At 43.1% G+C, this 13,384-nt stretch overlaps 1 protein-coding gene across 1 annotated transcript in view; it reads right to left on the bottom strand.

Moving 5' to 3' along the window:
• The window catches only part of LOC126100190 (mitogen-activated protein kinase-binding protein 1), a 366,221-nt gene that overhangs the window by 325,293 nt on the left and 27,544 nt on the right, over nt 1-13,384 (bottom strand). The window lies entirely within an intron of this gene.

Here is a 13,384-nt window from a genome sequence, read left to right on the forward strand (position 1 = left end):
GGTATTCAGTCCAAAGACTTGTTTGGTGGCGCTTTCTACGTTACCTATCCTCTGCATACCTCTTCATCTCTGAATGTCTACCGCAATCTACATTCATTTGAACCTGACTACGTATTCATGACTTCGTCTCCCTCTGCAATTTTTATCTTCCTCCGTGACCAAACCGGAGTCCGTCTTTCAATCAAACCGCGCGAAGTGGAGCGTGGTTTAGGGCGCCATGTAACGGATTGCGCGGTCCTCCCGTCGGGGGTTCGAGTCCTCCCTCGGGCATTGGTGTGTGTGTGTGTGTGTGTGTGTGTGTGTGTGTGTGTGTGTGTGTGTGTGTGTGTGTTGTTCTTAGCATAAGTTAGTTTACGTAGTGTGTAAGTCTAGGGACCGATGACTTAAGCAGATTGGTCCCTTGGGAATTCACACACATTCGAACATATTTTTCTTTCAATCAACTTGTGCCACACAAAATCGACAGATACCAAAGTTCTAGAGTAATACAGGGGACTGTTATAGAGCCACTGCTATATACTCGATCTGGTGGATGACGTCGTAAGTTTAAGTTCTGGCAGGCTGCTCGTAAATGATGCCTTTGTGTACACGACAGTCACTGCATCATCAGAAAATGCATGGTGCACGGATTAACAGTTCATCCTCAACGTAAACAACTGTAAGAAGCATACTGAAAGAATGGAGGCAGAAAGAACATATCAGACATGTAGTAGAGTGCAGATCTAGAAGAAAGAGAGAGATACAGGGATACCAAGGGAAAGGTGGCTTGTGTGATTATTGAACAAGCTATAGGCTTACTCCTTTAAGTGAAGAAGAAGAAGAAGAAGAAGAAGAAGAAGAAGAAGAACGGCTGAAAATGACGACAGACGACAACCAGATGGCAGCAGCCAGTTCCATGGTTTTGCAGCGAGGACAGCCTATGTAGCAATATCAGTAAATGTCGATTTTAGAGTTTTTTGGGCTGTATGGTTGTTTCCCTATCTTTTCTTCTTCCTTTTCATTTTATTTTGTGCATACTGTATACCTGTGTTTGTAGAAGTAGACAGTATGGACAAGCAAGTGTTGGTTCAATATGAGATTCAGTATCTGATTAGTCAAGTAGCTCAGATACAGACTGAATTAGGACAGCTAGGATACCGAAGGAGGGAATCGTCACATTCTATTGCACTTATCTTTGATGATAACACCACCCCGTTAGTCACTCCATATATCTGGAAATCAGGGGTAATGTCCCTTTTTTTGATAATTTTGATACAGTTGGTAGGTTGCCAAATTGGAATAATGAGGAGTTATTGAGTATTGTCAATCCAAACAAATTTAGCTAGAGACGTTAGGGCACATGTACTTTCCGCGAGAAATTAACAGAATCACAGTTGTTTGACGACTTCAGGGAAGGTATACTGGAAAGAAATAGGAGAAAAAATATATCGAGCTACTACCGTGAGCAGCGTAACGGGACACTCCAGAAAGGCCGCGTATCGGTAGAGAATTTTGTGGACAGCATTGACAAAATTAATATCGATACATATGAGCTCACTGAGGTTGATAATGCCAATGGCAGTTCAGTTACGTGATTGGCGGCCACACAAAAAAAAGAAAAAACATAACACTGTATAAGATTATGCATCGGGACCACACAAAAATAGTTGTCAGGATAGCCGAGAACGAAAGGTTCATAAAAATAATCTTAAAGAAATTTAATACAATCGCGAAAGAAGTAGCTTAGAGAACTTCCTACCGACAGGTTCTTGAGAACACATCAGTATCGGTCCCTTATCTGATAGGATTAAGAGAGGAGGCGTAGAAGGGTTCATTCAGCAAAAAGAAGATCGTCACGCGTATGCTCATCTAATGTCACTACCAAACGCTACACGACAGACGTTGTGCCTTAGAGAGATTTGCTGTTAAAATTCCGAAAAATTGGACGTATGTGGTAAGATCTTATGGGACCAAACTGCTGAGGTTATCGGTCCCTAAGCTTACACACTACTTAATCTAACTTAAACTAACTTACACTAACGACAATACACACACCCGCGTCCGAGGGAGGACTCCAACCTCCGACAGGGACTAGAGGGGGGGGGGGGGAGGGGGAGCCGCGCGAACCGTGACAAGGCGCTAGACCGCACGGCTACCCCGCGCGGCTAAAATTCCGAGATTAAAAGTAATTCGAGCTCATAAGAAATGGTTGTCGTTCTTCCAATCCAACGTTTGCGATAGGAACAGCAAAGAGAAGAAAGTACAGTAGTATCCGGAGAACCAATCGTCAAGGTCGGTTTTTATAAATCTCGATGTATATGGGAGAGACAGTAGGTGAGAGCTAAAACAGGCAAAAGCGCGTAAACAGAGGTGAACGAGCGGCGCCTGTTGAGTGGTGGCGGCGCATTAGCTTTCAGGTCGCGCTTGTGTGCCCTTTGAGGACGTGCGCGGAGACACAACAGGTATTTGTGGAGATGGCGCAACGCGGACGGCGTAACCGGCCCACGGCACCGCACCCTGCTCCTGGACCCAAACACAGCGCTTCAGCAACCGAGTCGGATCACCGAGGAGACGGACCCTTTGCCTCGAAGCTGGGCAACCTAAATTTTGTCATGTACTTGCTGCTAAGGTGCTGGTTCCCAGGCCAATCCTACATTCGCAGAGTGAAGACGTTCCGTATTAATAGTGGTTCCGACGTAGACGAATGTACATTAATGGTTACATTTAACGCAAAGGTCTTTAAAGAGCAGTCACGGTAAAAAGCAACAGTTCTCAATCTTTGTCAGCAAACAAAGGACCAAGAAAGGATTGCAGTTTCTCACCAAAGTAGGTGAATAAACACGAGAGTAACTGATTCTACGCAGAAGAGCAGCAGAGGACGAACGCTTCGTGCTAGGATTGGTAGTTGAACATCAAAACAAATAAATTAAATCTACTGAGTATATGAAGGCGGAATGACCCATTGTATAATTATACAACTGGCCATCAGTGGATACAGCAGTAACTACAAGCGACCAAAAGCAGAATGAGTACATAAAACTAAAACTATTTACGCAGAAGCATATGCTAAAGAGGTTCACTGGATGAATCCTAAGGAAACAAAGAAGTTATAAAACGTGCGTGCGATCGATTCTTGACTATTACTCATCAATCTGTGACCCTTATCTTGTTTGGATAATACGAAAAAGAGAGAGAGAGAGAGAGAGAGAGACCAGCGAAGAGCAACGCGTCTCGTATTGGTGGAGTTCAGTCACGCAACACACAGTGTGAGCATAAAGTCATTACCCGATTACAAAAATTTCTTTCTACGGACTACACTACTTACAGGTATGCGGTTAGTTGCAAACTGTGACCCATGAAGTTTTCACGGATATTCTCTGACAGCATCAAATTTGTGTTCCTTTTCTCTCTCTTGTTAGGGGAAGCATAATTTGGGAGTGCTGCTGTCACAATAGGGTCTATGCAGGACAAAGTGTAATGAGTTTTGTGGTTTCATTAAACAGATACACCTGTCTCTATGGAGAGATCCGCTAGATGTGTGAAGAGCATCAGCGGGCAAGGCAGGAAGCGGTAGACCTGGTTGGTGAAGGTGGTAGTGGTGATTATTATTATTATTATTATTATTATTATTATTATTATTATTACTGTGGATGCGCGGCGCTAATGTCTCGGTCATCAGCACCCTGAAGAAATGTCAGTATGCCTTTCTCGTGGGAGGCAGGAAAATGTGCTGACACTGCTGATACTAAAGCTCCTATGAGTACGAACTGGCGCACCCACCATTTTGTTTCCCAGAGCTCTGAAGTGTAAACGTTCTACGGTGATACAGGATTTGTGCTGCCATAAACTGTTCTAACCATTCTAGAAGTGGATTTAGAATGGTTCGTTCCCAGAAGATTCGGAGAGAAGAAAAAATTGGACTGTTAACAGTCGTCGCGAAAGCTGGGAACCCGGACGGAGCGCACAGTTATGTATTGTAAGTAAATAATATTTATTACGACCTAAAGCAATATTTAATAGTAAAAATTGTATGTGATATTCTAACGTTTGTTCAGCTGTTTTGAAAGTACTAGCTCTTAACAGAGATTCTGCCTGTAGGGAGTTACCATTCGTTGAGAAACAAAATGAGGGATGCGCCAGCCTGTGTTTTTGCGAACTCTAGCTGATACCGTGCGTACAGAATTTCATTCAACGCAGTCCGCGGAACTCGACAAATCTCCTTTCCAGAGAAACAACTGTACCTCAACGCGCTGTGGCGAACATTTTACACACGTGGCTAAATGTTCATGCATATAAAGTGCAACCCCTGCATGCTTCGCAGCTGGGTGGTAGGTCGAGACGCGCTGAGTTTGCTTGCAAGACAATGGCTACGTTAATAAAGATTGTGTTTCGATTAAGTGACTTTTCACATCTCCGGGAAAGTAAAGAAGTATAAAAACCGGGTTCAAAAATGGCTCTGAGCACTATGGGACTCAACATCTTAGGTCATAAGTCCCCTAGGACTTAGAACTACTTAAACCTAACTAACCTAAGGACATCACACACACCCATGCCCGAGGCAGGATTCGAACCTGCGACCGTAGCAGTCCCGCGGTTAAAAACCGGGTCTAAGGATTGGAGAAACCATCTATATAGCGTCGTTGGTGCGAAACTCAGCTTGCCCTTTCTCAAGCGAACCATGCATGAAGGACAACAGTTGGATTCCATATTCCTAGATCGGTAAAGCATTTGACACGATGCGACACTGCCACTGCATACGTCATATGTTCCCAGACATGTGAGTGGCTCGAAGACTTCTTAAGCAACATAATCCAATACGTTGTCCTCGACAGCTAGTGTTCATCAGAGATAAGAGTATCGTCAACAGTAACCCAGGGAAGTGTGACAGGACCGCTGTTATTTTCCATATACGTGAATGATCTGGCGGACAGAGTTAGCAGCAGTCTGCGGCTGTTTGCTGGTGACGCTGTGGTGTACGGGAAGATATCGTCGTTGAGTGACTATTGGATGACTTACACAAAATCTCTGGTTGGTGTGATGAATGGCAGCTAGATGCAGAAAAACTTAAGTTAATGCAGATGAGTAGAAAAAACAAACTCATAATGTTCGAATGCAGCATTAGTAGTGTGCTGCATGTCAGTCACGTCGATTAAATATCTAGGCGTAACGTTGCAAAGCAATATGAAATGGAATGAGCATGTAACGGTTGTAGTAGAAGGCGGATGGTGACCTCGGTTTACTGGGATAATTTTGGCTAAATGTGCACCATTTGTAAAGGACAACGTATATAGGGTACTAGTGCGACCCGTTGCTTCGTGCTGAGCGAGTGTTTGGAGCCCGTACCAAGTCGGATTAAAGAAAGGCATCGAAGCAATTCAGAGACGGGCTGCTAAATTTGTTACCAGTAGTTTCGAACAACAAGTAAGTATTGCGGAGGTGATTCGGAAACTCAAATGGGAGTCACTGACGGAAGGCGACGTTCTTTTCGACGTACACTACTGAGAAAATTTTGAGAACCGGCATTTCAAGATGATTTCAGAACGATTCTACTGCCGCCAACAGTCATTTCGAGTAAAGGCCACGAACATAAGATTAGAGGGGTTAGGGCTCGTACGGAAGCAGACAGACAACTGTTTTTCCCTCGCTCTAATTGCGAATAGACAAGGAAAGGAAATGAAATGAATGGTAGTAGTGCAGGGTATCCTCTGCCACGCACTATACGATGGCTTGCGTAGTATGTATGTAGATGCTAATATGTCGTGGTATAGAGGACAAGGGACAGCCCAAAGTGAATGAGTGGTGTGGATCAATGCACAATATAATTATTCGATGTCATTTTTCACTGAGCCCACCAATACGGCAGTAATTACCGGATCATGTTGGAAATTTATGTAGCACCTCAGTTACAGGAATTTTCATCATAGGTAGTGTTTCAACAATACGGTTCATTGTCACGATGGGGGATATTTGTACACGAGACGTAACCTCTCTTGACTTTTTTGATAGGGTTGTGTCGAGAAAAAAGTGCTCAGTTCATCAGTTTCTGATTTGAGAAGTCCTACGTGACGAACTCAAGGTGTTTGTAGAGGCGGTGACGGAAGAGATTTTGGCAAAGACGGAGAAACTGAGTGTCCTAGATGACCTGTGCACAACAAAAGGAGCACTTGTGGAAGTGTATCATTAAGAAACTTTATGAGTTAAGCTATGATCTGCAATAAAGCGCACAGTAGTATCCAGCAAAGTGCCTTAAATATATATTTTTTTAAATAAGGGAAAGATTACATGCTCACCCTGCATTACTTTCTACCCTGGCGGGGAAGTAAGACACTGAACCTCATACGGCGGTTTAACGACAGTCATCCTTTTCATGTAGCTCTCGCAAATGTAACAGGAATTGAGTGAGGGGGCAGGAATGATAGGGATAACGGGAGTATCCTCTTCTACACACAGTCCAGAGGATTGCGGAGCGTCCAAAAAAAGGATATATAGGCAACTGATTATCTTGTATGTGAGAGACAAGAAGATTCCATAATGATGTGCACAAAACAGAGGCAGAATCAAAATAGTATGTAATTGATGGAACGAGGGAAGAAACATGGCCCGAAACTGACAAACTGCGCGGGGAGAGAAGAACAATACGATTAATAACATAGATGACTGTAATCATGAAATGAGTGAAGGGGCTAAGCAGCAGATTAACGGACGTTTAGCGCAGAATATGACCCTACGAGGTGGCGGTTATCATTAAACTCCAGTCTTTAATCTAAAACTGTTTGCCACAAATAATTGTACATTCGCAACAGATCGTAAGAATTACTTTCATGCTGTCTTCACACAAAGAGGACAATACCGAGCGCAACAGTGGTCTTTTGATTTTAGTGTAGGACATCAATTCGCAGTGCACATACGTTAAAACGATATGAAAATGTTGAGCAGGCGAATGCATGACATAATTCACAGGAGGATAGTGTCACAATTGCAATTACTCTAAAATACACGCTTTGCACGTCAATCAGCTAACTATACTCAGGACAAATATTACTGCTATTTCAGGCATTACCACCTGCTGAAGGAAGGAAGGACGATTAGATTTTAGCGTCCTGTTGACAACCGAGGTCATTAGAGACGAAGCACAAGCTCGGAATATTGTATAGAAAGGGGAACGAAATCGGCCGTACCCTTTCAAAGGAAAAATCCCGCCATTTGCATAGAGCGATTGAGGGATATCACAATCTGGAGGCTCAGACGCGGATTTAAATCTTCATCCTTCCGAAGGCGAGTCCAGTGTGCTAGCCACTGCGCCACCTCGTTCGGTACCACCTTCTGAAAACATGCTTGGCAACGGTCATGAAAAAGACTTGAGTTTCTACGCACAACTGAGGCGTTCTCTGAAACAACGTCTTAACTGAAATCCAAATCAGTCAGTAATTCTTATGTATTTCACTCCCACGTCATATATTATGAAACCAAAATATTTCTTTTACATTTCACTGAAATTTAGTCCAAGTACGAGAGTTTGAAACAAATAAAACTATTTAAAACGTTTGATGCTCTGTATCTCGATCTTTAGTATATTTAACTTAAACAGCTGTTTCAGAAATCGTCTCAATCATTGTTGGTAGAGTATACGGCCAATCAGGTATGAAAAAACTACGAACATTTCTGACACATTATAACGGTACCTGTGTCACGTTGGTAACGCTATGCCACATGAGGCTATGCCACATGAGCTATGCTAACAGTTTTCACTTCCTCAGTCTGCCAGAACCTCACACTTGCCTTTGCAATAAGGAGAGGCTCTCAGGGCACGTCATTGCCTGGCAACAGGGAGGATTTTCCAAAAATATGTACAATGGCTCCCACTTGGCTGCAGTATAACTGTTCCATTTAGCTGCAATGTTTAAAATTTTGGACAGTGTGGGATTACATCCAGAAACCTATCCGCGATACCGTAAATACAGACTCTGAAAAATGTTTCAGAAAAGTGTGCGGCTCATAAGTTGTTAACACTTTTGGACAATCGCCAAATCCACACCACTACTGTCTGCAGCACACTATGCTTTCAGAGACCGATATCAGTGGTGAAATGGGATGTGCTACGAATTCCCACGTGAAGCAATAGCGAGGGAGTAATAGTTTACTATTATCGTTTCCCGTCTCAGGTATCACTTAAATTCGTGGGGCAAAGGGAATATTAGTTCGGCAAATAATTCCTTAAGGTAACACTGGCAAGACAGCCAGGGACGTAACGAACTCCGTGATCGATTCCCGTGTACGCCGCTCTCCTTTAGGTTCTTCTTATTACCCTTGGAGACTCTTCTAAAGGGCCGCTATAAAAAGCGACATCGATTATTCGCTGGACCACCGACGGACGCCTAGTCGGTCACCTCGTGACCTAGGCAACTTTGTACAGATCATGAAGTGTGTAAAAGTGGAGCTCTAAGGGACTACCACGCAAAGCATCTGTATCGTTTCAGAAATAAAATCTTCCACGTTCTGCTTTTGTCTCAAGACTTGCCCTGTTGGCCGCTACTGCACAAAATATTTTTCGGCACCCTGAGTTCCGAAATAGTAGATTTCTGAGAACGTGTTACAGTTTACATTATCGGCCATCACCTTTTGAAAAACCAATCCGTATAATTGTTTTCACACGGTTTAAAAAATTTAAATTTATATGAAAAGTGCGACAGCATGGACGGATATAGAAATTGTTCATCTATAATACAAGAAAATGGTCTTGAATTCGGAAACGTCTCACTCGATTATAGCATTTTGGAGACATGAAAAGTGTATCTGAAAAACAGATGGATTCAGCTTTCTTCCTGACTCGAAACGTGGCAGTCCGTCTCAGGTTTCGTACGATAACGTCAGTATTGGGCTACATTTTCTTTACATGACACTGATAGCCCAGGTTCAAGAATTTGTGAGCCGTTTTCGAAGTTTGTGAATCGACAATAATGCTCACGACATTTGCAAAAATGAAAGAATTTATCTATTCATCATGTCATTACATATCTTTAGTGTTGTTGTCTAGGTAACAATTTACTAAGAGTCAATACTGAAGAAATGAACAAATATGCACGAACATAAATTAAGGTTTATGGACACGACAACAGACATATCCACCATGGAGATGGAATACCACAAACTCGTAAAAACTTTTCGGAACATCACGCAGCATACAACATGAAAAAAAGTGGAAGCTTCAATCCTGGTAGATATGATTAACTAGCATCGACCTGAACGTTTAATTAAATTTAAACTGCCTGCAGAATAGGATTTAAACAGGTTCAAACAGGTTCCGCAGTAACGACCGAGGTTTTAACTGGTTTCCGTAATCATTTCCCGCGAATACCTAGACAACCGTCCAGTCACCCATAGACTTTTCCTCCCCCTCCTCCTCATCCTCTTCCTAACTTTTACCAAAATGAGCCAGTTATCTATCACAAATGACTTAGAATTTGACGGGACGTTTAAGTGTTGAAAACGTTCATAGAACTCGAAATTTGTAGTTCTTGTGACGTGTTCTACTCAGTGATATGCCCTAACACACTGATTTAAGGCTGTCCCCTCGAAATGTCTCTTTAGGCCGTGTCCCACGTGAGCGACAGAAAGCGAGCGACTTCTGGATACGCGACACTCCAGCGACAAGCAGCAGCATCGGGAAACAGCTCGGGTGTCCTGCGTGCGAGCGAGCATGTCGCGCTACGAGATGGCTGCTTAGAGCCAACCAGCTATTTCTATAGAACTGTAGAATATTGTAGCTGGAGAGTAAGGCTACAAAATTAGGTTTATTGAAGAAAAGAAAGCGAAAAGGAATGCTCCGTATGAAATGTACAAAAGGAGGAATCTCCATGGAGAATTTTGTAGACATCATCACCTACGAAGATCACCAGATTGTTCCACACTACAAGAGGTTTCACCCTTTTCGATAAAATAGTCTCGAAAAGCTCTGTATGTTACAGTAAACCTAGCTAGTAGAGGTAGTGCTGCTAAGCGTTTCAGATGTTTTATTCGTCTGCCCACAAACGGTAGTACAGCACCGGGTCTGGCTATAATAGATTTTCAGATTTCTTTAAGTAGACTAAATTTTAACTGTTCATTGCGAATACAATAGTGAAAATCAGTATAAAGGCAGGGATTCTATGAAAGGAATAGTACAATGTCTGAAGTATACCACGTAATACTAGTGCCAAAATAAGGCGTTTGCGTTTCAAATGGCTCTGAGCACTATGGGACTCAACATCTTAGGTCATAAGTTCCCTAGAACTTAGAACTACTTAAACCTAACTAACCTAAGGACATCACACACACCCATGCCCGAGGCAGGATTCGAACCTGCGACCGTAGCAGTCCCGCGGTTACGGACTGCAGCGCCAGAACCGCTAGACCACCGCGTTTGCGTTTCCTGCCTGGAAACTGGTATAAAGGCACTCATTGTCCTGTTGCGTTACTGGTTGGTTAATACTTTGTCCAATCTCTGTCCTTCCTAATTACCTCAAAAATTCTGTGTGGCATTGCTTTTATTAGGGTTTGTTGGTCTTACAGCGAAATTGTCTCCCACTCTTCTAGTATACCTCACATACGGCCTCAAATTGCCTTACATTGCGATAAACACACCTTGCAAGTATTCCCCAACGTTTTTCCGCGGGGTTCAAATCCGGCTACATGCAGGCCAGGGTTGTAGCAGGTAGATGCACAGACGCATTACCTTGTCGAAACATTAGGGTTTCGTCCGCTAGATCCTCATACATTCCAATCAGTTCTGCCCCTAGCACCTCAGTGCACATGTTAGAGTTCATTGTAGAGTTCAGCCAAGCAATGCGTAATTAGCGCAGAATCATAACACTATCACCACCCAATTTTCTGCTCATTCTTTCTCGCTGCTCTGTTCTCAGATCACGCCAATAACATTGAAATCCATCTGTCGTATCTAAATTAAACTACTTCTCATCAATGAAGATCACTTTATCCCATTCTGAAGTCCATGACAAAAGGTTCTCCGCAAACTCCAATCTATCCTGTTTATGTTTGCGTGTTGCGGTAGATTTCTGCAGCATTTCTTGAATGCAAGACTGTCATGTGACAAAATTTGTAGTATACGCCTAGCAGTTACTGGCAACTGTAAATTGGTAACGAGCTGAGAAGAGTAGCGGTTTGTAGTCCTTACTTTGCGCGAAATTAACCGTTTCGATGCCACAGCTAATTTTCTACTGTGCCGATATTTTCCTTCTGTCCATATCGTGCGCCCAATCTAACGAAATTATCAATCACTGTAAATGAACGGATCAACTTGTTGGCGTTTTGACGATCAGACATTCCCAGTTCCTTGTAGGCAATGATTTTTGCTTTTTTTTATCATATGATAACATTGTTTTCCAATCCCAAAGAAAGCAGGGGTTGACAGATGTGAAAATTACCGAATTATTAGTTTAATAAGCCACGGCTACAAAATACGCAAAATACTAACACGAATTCTTTACAGACGGATGGGGAAACTGGTAGAAGCCGACCTCGGGGAAGATCAGTTTGGATTCCGTAGAAATGTTGGAACACGTGAGGCAATACTGACCCTACGACTTATCTTAGAAAATAGATTAAGGAAAGACAAACCTACGTTTCTAGCATTTGTAGACTTAGAGAAAGCTTTTGACAATGTTGACTGGAATACTCTCTTTCAAATTCTGAAGGTGGTAGGGGTAAAATACAGGGAGCGAAAGGCTATTTACAATTTGTACAGAAACCAGATGGCAGTTATAAGAGTCGATGGGCACGAAAGGGAAGCAGTGGTTGGAAAGGGAGTGAGACAGGGTTGTAGCCTATCCCCGAGGTTATTCAATCTGTATATTGAGCAAGCAGTAAAGGAAACGAAAGAAAAATTCGGAGTAGGTATTAAAATCCATGGAGAAGAAATTAAAACTGTAAGGTTCGACGATGGCATTGTAATTCTGTCAGAGACAGCAAAGGAACTGGAAAAGCAGCTGAACGGATTGGACAGTGTCATGAAAGGCGGATATAAGATGAACATCAACAAAAGCAAAACAAGGATCATGGAATGTAGTCGAATTAAATCGGGTGATGCTGAGGGTATTAGATTTGCAAATGAGACACTTAAAGTAGTAGATGAGTTTTCCAATTTGGGGAGCAAAATAACCGATCATGGTCGAAGTAGAGAGGATATAAAATGTAGACTGGCAACGGCAAGGAAACTGTTTCTGAAGAAGAGAAATTTGTTAACATCGAGTATAGATTTAAGTGCCAGGAAGTCGTTTCTGAAAGTATTTGTATGGAGTGTAGCCATGTATGGAAGTGAAACATGGACGATAAATAGTTTGGACAAGAAGAGAACAGAAGCTTTCGAAATGTGGTGCTACAGAAGAATGCTGAAGATTACATGGGTAGATCACATAACTAATGAGGAGGTATTGAACAGAATTGGGGAGAAGAGGAGCTTGTGGCACAACTTGACTAGAAGAAGGGATCGGTTGGTAGGAAATGTTCTGAGACATCGAGGGATCACCAATTTAGTACTGGAGGGCAGCGTGGAGGGTGAAAATCGTACAGGGAGACCAAGAGATGAATACACTAAGCAGATTCAGAAGGATGTAGGCTGCAGTAGGTACTGGGAGATGAAGAAGCTTGCACAGGATAGAGTAGCATGGAGAGCTGCATCAAACCAGTCTCAGGACTGAAGACCACAACAACAACACTGTTTTCTTCGTGTCATTGTCACAAACGTGGTTTATGTACACAATATGCACCCTCACTAATGGCGTTTGCTTCCTATCTGCAGTAAAGACACATACGCACATATAGAGCCGACGGCCCTACGTCAAATGCGGTACCATTTGACTGAATTTGTCGGCATACTCGATCTCATAATATTGCATATACATCGTGCTCAACTACTTCAACCGACATGGTTTCTTCTCCTGTAAGTACCCATGCCTTTATACTAATTCCCACTACTGTATTTGGTGAGGCACGTCCAGGTCCATGTGCAACACGTAATAAAACGAGCCAATAAGAGCCAGTGAAATGCATGCAGTTTGGCATTACTTGCAGTGGTGTGGCAACGCAAACCTTTCACAGTCGGCGCCAGGAGTTAGAACTGTGGTTAGCCAGGTAAGGGCAGTTCCGGAACTCGTGTGGGCGTGACGCATGAGGTGGCGTCGGCTTCAGCACTGCGACTTCGGCGAATGTTCTGCTCTGACGCAAAGACATAGCCCTGCGAACGCCGCCACTGGACAAGGCTACCGGACGTTCGATACCGAAGTACGTGCGCAGGAAGTTCGGAAGTACAGTCATAAATCTACTCCTAAAGCTACCGCAGGGAGACCGGTAGTAGCGGCTCAATGACAAGGCGTTCCCTGTTGCCGAACAATCTTCCAGTTGAGATGAAATA

This window comes from Schistocerca cancellata, chromosome 9 (genome assembly GCF_023864275.1).
Source record: "Schistocerca cancellata isolate TAMUIC-IGC-003103 chromosome 9, iqSchCanc2.1, whole genome shotgun sequence".
Lineage (NCBI taxonomy): Eukaryota > Metazoa > Arthropoda > Insecta > Orthoptera > Acrididae > Schistocerca > Schistocerca cancellata.